The sequence below is a fragment of the Aythya ferina genome, assembly GCF_964211825.1.
Source record: "Aythya ferina genome assembly, chromosome: 2".
In the NCBI taxonomy this organism is placed as follows: Eukaryota; Metazoa; Chordata; class Aves; order Anseriformes; family Anatidae; genus Aythya; species Aythya ferina.
In genome coordinates this window covers 19,001,291-19,009,123 of record NC_140297.1, presented here as the reverse complement: position 1 = coordinate 19,009,123, position 7,833 = coordinate 19,001,291, and the positions used below count along the sequence as shown (strand labels likewise).

General features: G+C 39.5%; 1 long non-coding RNA gene across 1 annotated transcript; it reads left to right on the top strand.

Moving 5' to 3' along the window:
* The first annotated feature begins 6,645 nt into the window (after positions 1 to 6,645).
* LOC311432761 lies at positions 6,646 to 7,598 on the top strand. The gene is made up of 2 exons (XR_014690297.1): positions 6,646 to 6,887; positions 7,146 to 7,598. It is a non-coding gene; the product is annotated as an uncharacterized lncRNA (long non-coding RNA).
* Positions 7,599 to 7,833: the final 235 nt, after the last annotated feature.

Here is a 7,833-nt window from a genome sequence, read left to right as displayed (position 1 = left end):
CCTAATAGCCTATAGAGCCATTTGGCTTGATATAAAAAGGCACATATTCCTTTGACATATATAGGAGTGGTATATTGTTACAGTAATTACCTTAATCTCACAATTGCCATAAATATTTCTGTTTTTCTAGGACTCAAGGATGCTCTGGGTAGTTACTACTCTTACTTTTTCCTTTTTTTTCCCTTTTTCCCCTTTCCCTTTTATTTTCCCCTTAGTTAAATTGTTTAGTTCATGGTAGTCTTTATTTAATTATTATAATTATTTCCCTTTAATTAAATTATCCTTATCTCAACCCGTGAGTTGTTCTTTGCTTTACTTCTCCCCCTCCTTATCTAAAGGAGGGGGAGTGAGAGAGCGGTTGTGGGGTTTAGCTGCCCAGCACGGTAAAACCACCACAGTCCTTTTTGGCGCCCAACGTGGGGGCGCCAAAAAAAAAGTATTTTTCTAGTTGCACAAGATAATTATTTAGCATTTGAATGTGACTAATGTCTTCCATGTAAATGTATTTAAATGTATATAAATTATTAACTGTAACTAAGAGGAGAAATAATAGAAAAAATCAGGACCCAACACAGAATTGTGGTAATGTCTCATGCATATATTTTTCTGATTTTCCAGATTTTATGTCCTTTCCCACATTAATCACACAATACCCCTGTTCTTCTTCTGCTTGTCAATGTGTTTTGAACTTGTGATTTCTGCTGAAAATATACATAAAATGAATTGTTCAGATATCTTTAAATTCACAAGCAAAGACCAATGGAGACAAAAGTTTTTTCTTAAGTCTGATGAATTAAAAGAGAAAATATCAATGAACAGTAAAAAAGTTAATACACACAACCAATCTTTTAATCTAGCAAGAGCTATAAATTTCATGAATAGAATAAGGCAAAATAAATACAAAATGTCACAGGGAGGAAATGCCTTAATATCAGGAAGAATCTTTGTGTCCCATCTCTGCAATATTAGAAACATTCTGATGTGTATGTACAGTGATTCTGCAGAATATAAAAACTGTGATTCCTCTGTCATTTATAATCCATAAGCAATAAAGTGAGGTCTTTCTCATTTCCCAGGTGAGAAGGGTTGTTTGCATTCGGAGAAGCAATATGCAATATTTTGGTATTTCAATACTTGAAATCATGACTCATGGAAAAAGCAGAGGAGCATTATGAGTGCTGAGCTCACAAGGAAAGGCCTGAATGCATGAGTTCAGAGTTCGCACAAATGAATAGATGAGGATCTTCTAAGTGTGGACCAAAGACAAGGGTAGGAAGATTCAATCTACAAAGATAAAAATGAACATCACAATTGTTTACGATACTTACAATGACTTTAGACAATATTAGAAATACTAGAAGACATAATAACAAATAATCCATTTACTACCCCAAGGGTGGCACCATTCTGGGGTTGTGCAGCACACCACCAACATAGTATGCTCTTCCATTCTAATAGCTGCAAGAAGCTTCTGAGGATGCTCAATCTGAAATAGTTTTTAGGAGCCTAAGCAGAGCTGTGCCAAACTGAGCCAAATCAACACATGGAATTGCTTTGCTTCTAAAACATACCATACTTCAAAAATAAACCGTAAAAATAACATCCCCACTAAGCATGAGGAATGGGAAACAACAAGTTGACTGCAGTGCAATATAAAATCTTGTCTGAATTCACCAAATGTGTCCAGGACAGTTCCTGAACATGGGGCAGCTGCCATGAAGTGGCCCAGGTCTGTCCTGAATTCCCCCAGCCCCTGGGACAAGGTGTTATATCTATCCTGTTTGATGGGAATGAAACCAGACTGTGCTAACTTCCCAAATCTGTCTAACGATGATTTCAGAGAGGAGGAGCTCTGACAGCTCTAGTGCCTGGGATCACGCCCACAAAGTGTTGACACAACTAGGATTGACACAACAAAAGGAGCAATAGTCAAACAATAGCTGAGTGTGTGTATGCATGAGAAATGTAGCCATGAAAAACCCTTGAAGTCTAAGATATTTTAAAATCTTTCTAAATACATGCTCTTGATTCTTGCAGTTGGTCCCTTCAACCACAGTCACTAAGAACCTGGTCCTGCATCTGGGGAGAGTGAAGGTCTGGTCAGCAAGAAGGCAATATTTGCAGGGAGTGTTGGCAGGACTGATGCCCAGGCACCTCTGCTCACCGTGCCAGCATACCAGCATTTAATACAGTCTAGTGTCCCTGGAGCAAGACTCCAACAGTCAAGCAACAGAATGCAGACAGCTCAGCACTGCTGTGTCTCTCTCATGCCAAAAAAAGTCTCACCGCTGCCTGCATCCTGCCTGCCAGCCCTGCTTCTGCTTCCCTGCCCTCGTTTGGAGGCAGTGCCTCCACCCTCCTGCATTCCCCAGGCCCATCCAGAAGCCAGTTGTGTCCCCCATCACCCACACCCTGACTCTCCAGCTGCCTCCTGCTCTCCCAGTCACAGCTCCACCACCCTCACCCATGAGTCACATCCTTCCCCTGCACTGCTTTTGACCACACACCCCGCCTCTGTGTTCTCTCTGGCCTCAGCCCCAGTCCATTTGGAGAGCTGATAGCCTTTTCTCCACCATCAATGAACCTCAGCCTTCCCAGCATCGTTCCTCTGCTGTTTGAGTCATCTCCTCTTGAGCATGAAGCAGCTGTGGAGCCCAGGACACCCACTACAGAAAAATCTGCCTTGGCCACGTGTCCTGGCCCCGAGCCGGAGAGCCACACCATGGGGACACTGCCTTCCCCATCACTGGGGTGGCTGGAGGAAGACCAGAGGAAAGGGAATGCTTAGGAACTGTGCTGAGAAAATGGAAGGCCCCACCCAACAAAGTGCTTCCCGCTCCTGAAATTTAGAAACTGGAAAATCTGGGCAGATTTTCACAGGGCAGAAAAAGTGCAACTTGGAAGCAGGATGCTTGTGTCAAAACACTCCAGTGCTAGGCTTGTCTCTGCTGTAATTAGGATTTTTAACACTGCTAAAACAACATATTTCTCCAAGTCTTGCTCCCTGAAATGCTAAAAATGTTTGGGCAGCAGCATTGAAAACAGGCAGCAACAGTAACAAATACCACTTGAAGCAAAAATCCAGCTCAGAAATTTCTCTTAACGGAATGGGCACAATTCTGCATGAACATGAAAAATAGGATCTATGGGACTATTAACACCCCCAGCATATAAAAGCATTCTCATAACGCAGGTAATATGGATGACCAGTGCCTACCCAGTTTAATTCTGAATGGATTAGCTGTTTCAATACTGCATTTGAAATGTTCATATGTATGCTGGGCTCTCACACAATCAAGTGATAGTGGTTGTTGCTGTTGTCTTTTTTTTTTTTTTTAAAGCTGATTCTCCAGTATCAATGCTGTACCGTAGCCTAAAGCAATTTAAATGATTGACTAGCAGAATGTGCTAATGACTTTGATTAGCTTCATTTATTTGCATATAATTATTTGTTAATTTCTCTGCAGTAATTAGAACTGTGGCACATTGCTGACATGACTTTTTTGAACAAGAATGCTTTTAGTAATATTCAAACCTGTTTTGTAGTTTCTAACTGATGCTTTCCAGAAAGAGAAATCAGCTTCAGGAAAGATATTTCTGAAACAAATACGTATTTCTTGATTTTGAGCAGTCATTATACAGATATTTTCCTATGACTATGCATGTTCGAAACACAGAAGACCAAGAAATAATGGAAGTGACCCAATGTTCTGCACTTGAAGCCCCAAACAGGTTGAAAGAAACATGAACAGAAAATAGTTCAATCCTGTACGACCCTAATAAATGTATTTCAATTCATGACTGTATTTCAATTGACAACTCTATCTGTGGTTTTAAAGTATATTTACCTTTGCTTACTAATTATGCATATTGCATTTTGGTTAGCGATTTTGGGGGCTGCTTATGACTATATTACCCTTGTAAAAGTATTTAAATGCTGCTGTTTTTTTCTTTCACCATTTAAAATCACATGTCTACTGTGGATGACTGGGTGCTAACAACTGAAATATTGTGTACAGAGCTAGCCTGGATACTAGTGTCTTTTCTCTCATTAACACCAGGTTAGCATGCAATTCAGAACCCAGTTTTGTGCCTATGTCCCCACAAGACAGAAGAATAAAAGTCAGGGAAAAAAACAACTCTGTTCTGGAAATCATGACTGGGCAAATATAAACTTTCCTGAATGCTTTGCCAGCCACCTGACAATTTTAAATAGAAGACTGAGCAGGTGAAGAAACCAAACAAAGTCAGCATTAATGATGCTGCCTAAACAGTTTAGCTGTCTTTGCTCCATTTCTCCCCCAGCTATTGCTGACTGTGACTACAGATAAGTTGAACAAGGATGGAGGTCACCAAAACAAGAAATGCCTCCATAATTAAGGGCTCAATATGTTTCACAAATACACCTTCTTCTCTATCTGCTGCCAAACAGCTGCGGATCTGTGATATCTTATAAAAATAAATTAAGAAACCTGAAAGGCTCTTCTTGTAATCTAAATGTGGAACTGGAGATGCAGAATGAGGATGAAACTCCTAATTACTCTCCCCAAGCTCATACTTGCAGCATAATCAAATCTGTCTACCGGGGCGATCTGCACTTAATCAATTGAAGTGTGATATAACCTTGCACTTCACGAGACTGTGAAGCTAGAACTAAAAAAAGCCCTGTCATTGTTATGAGCATATTTTCAAGGCACAGAATTAGCAAGCTCTGCTCTCCAAAATGAGCCCCTCAACATTTAATTAACTATAGTACACTGAGATATTTGCTATGGTTTGTGCCTAGCTAACAACTGAGCCTGCCAACACCACCAGGTCCTTCCTCTGCTGTCCTAAGAGCAGCCTGCCATTGGGATTCCTTGTTCCACCATGCTTATTAAATGGTAAAACATTAAGTTCTCTGCTTGTTTTAATGCAAATGATGACTTATTCAGTAAGGAACCAAAGCACTTTAGAGTTTTTGCATTGCTGTATCTCAAACTCTGAAGAAAAACCTAATTCTATAAAAGTTTTTTTTTTTTTTTTTTTTTTTTCTCTTTTGTAATTGAGAATATTTATGATGGCCTCACTGAAAACCTATGTATAATGTCAATATACGCTTAAATGCTGTGTTTGGACAAATAGCAGAATTTCTAAATCACAGGGCAGCTCCTCTGAATGTCACATCAGGAGTGGCAGTTTGAGGACCAGGCTTTTCCTCCATGATTCTCTTGTCTTTTAATTATGGTGATTCAAAATAGCTGGGATTTTTATGACTTCGGTTTACAGCTGAAAATGGGAAATACAGGGACACACAAAGCCAGAGAAAGATTTCAGTTTTCTGAATCCATAACTTTGGGGTTAAAAAATCGAGTAAAGATTATGTGTCCATTCTTGTTTCACTCAGACTTGTGTTTTTTTTCTGCCTTCACAACTGTTATTCCTATTCCATACCCATTTCCATGTTCCTTTCCAATCAACATTTGAAATAGAAGTATCAGGAGAAAACACTTCGGTTTTGCTTGGCATTTCTCATGGAAGGCAGAATTAGTCAGATGAGTACTCATCTGCTTTTTAGTTTGGGTAATTGCTTGCACCTGTGTGAAGTAAGGGTCCAGGCCCCCGTCCTGCTGCTGTAACATGTCCTGCTCTGATGAGTGTACATCATTGTATGAAATGCATCTGGCCTTATGACTGCATTTCTGCTGAAAACAAACTCTGTCAAGTAGCAAAGACAAAATTCTGCATTGTAAAACTTTCACATTTTTTGCATCTGTTTATTGTGATGTCTGTCTCGTAAAGAAATGAAGGCCATCTTTATGCCATGGCATAAATGAGCAAACCCCGCATTTCTGTTTCCTAGTTCTAGCACAGCCTGTGCTCTCATAAAAATACTGTACCAATAAGCAAAATGGGAACGCAACAGCATGGTAACTTTTCTCACTCCTATTTTGTCCTATCACCTTCTGTCAGTCTCCAGACAAGTGGAACAATCTTCATAATTTTAAAAAATAATACAATTCCCTGTGGGCCTCCTTCCATTAAACAGCAGAACATTAGAGGAGGTCATCTGTCTCCTTGAATTTGTCAGCAAAATAAGAACATCAGAATTATGAAAATGTCCAAACTCAACCAAAAGTTTATTAGCATTCTGAGGAGTCACTTCAATTAAAGAAAACTCTTCTTTTTTCCATCTTGCACTTGAAATGTGGACTAAAACTGGAATATAAATATGACTATATTTTATAATGATTTAATGTGACAATCTTTTATTTGTAAATGGTCTAGCAAAGGGCCACAAACATCAGTTCATAATATGCACATTCAAAAACATACCATAACAATTTGCAGGATGCTTTTTAATTACCTGGCAAAAGACACATGGAGATTTCTTACATGATTCATTTGTTTTGCATGTGTTGCCAGTTCTGAACTACTGGTAATTTGAATTTTTAAATTCTTCTTTGGGATGTTTGCTAAAATCTGTCAAGAAGCTCCAGCAAAGCTTCCCTTTATTTCCAAACCACTTCAGGTGGGCTGCCTTTTCCTGCTGATGGGATAAATGTGCTGAGCATTTTCAGCTGGATATCAGATGAAACTAACCAAAATCAGGTCCTTAAGGCTCAGATTTTCAGAGCACTTAACACTAATAACTGAAGCTTAATGTGGTTGAAGCTGCTGGGGCACTGTGTCCCTGAAAACTTGAAACAGCGCTGTCCTCTTGATGAGGATGGTGCTTGGTTCATCACGCCTACCCGGAGAAGAGAGGTAGGGTGATTTGGCACATATTGTAGTGGAAGGAGAGCAGTGCCAGCTCCATCACGCACCATGCAGAAAGCTATAAAAGCCAAGTGAAGCCAGAGATCTCTTGCAGCTCTTGATTTCCTTTTGGGAGAAAACATTGGGAAGTAAGTGGTAGTGGTATTTTGGAGGTTGCTTCTTTTTTGTTTTTAAACTACATCTTTAATAACCATGATTTAAAAAAAAAAACAAAAACAAAACAACTTTTTAGCTTTTTTACCTAGTTTTAGTGTAGCCTGGTCTATTTCACAGCAAATCCCTTGAAACTATATATATATGTATATAGTATATATAGTATAGTGTATATATTAGTGTGTGTGTATATATACATATATATATATTTTCTTTTTTTTTCCCCCAATGAGCCAAGAGCTTCCTTCTTCAGCTGAATGTGATGGACTGGTAGCTGAGTGTGTCTCAGCCATACCTATGAACATGAGGCCACTACAAAACCTCAGGCTTGTCCTCAGACTTACTATAGCCCTGCCATGTGATGTGCCCGTTCACAAACCTTGATTGTTTCTCACAGCTGGGAGTCCAGAAAAGGAGCAGGACTCAACAACATCAGCACTATCAAGTAGTGGCACCTGAAGTCAGCAGCAGCAAAGCAAGATCCAAACTCTGACCTCTGTAACCGACAGTCTGGTTACTGCAAACTGACAAACTGAGGCTTAAACCAAACTGAGGCTTAAACCACCATCTCAGTGTTCATTGTAGTTGAAACTAACTGTGCTGTGACTGATATGAACTTCATTTGCACCTAAATGCATGTGCTAGGGTCAACCCAGCACAACTGGCTATCGTCACTTGCCGTGTCATGCTACAGTTAGATTTCTGCTGAAGCACTCTCCTGTGTCAATTTGTCAATAACTTGCATTCACTTATTTTTTTCACAGCTCCAAGCATGAAACTTCAAAACACCACTGAAAAAATGTTATCATTTTCATAGTCTAGTGGGGCTCCTTGCTCACCATCTGTAGTGAGTTCCACACAGAATATGTTTATTTTAATAGAATAAAAAATAAAACCATTTTATTAGCTCTCAATCTTAGA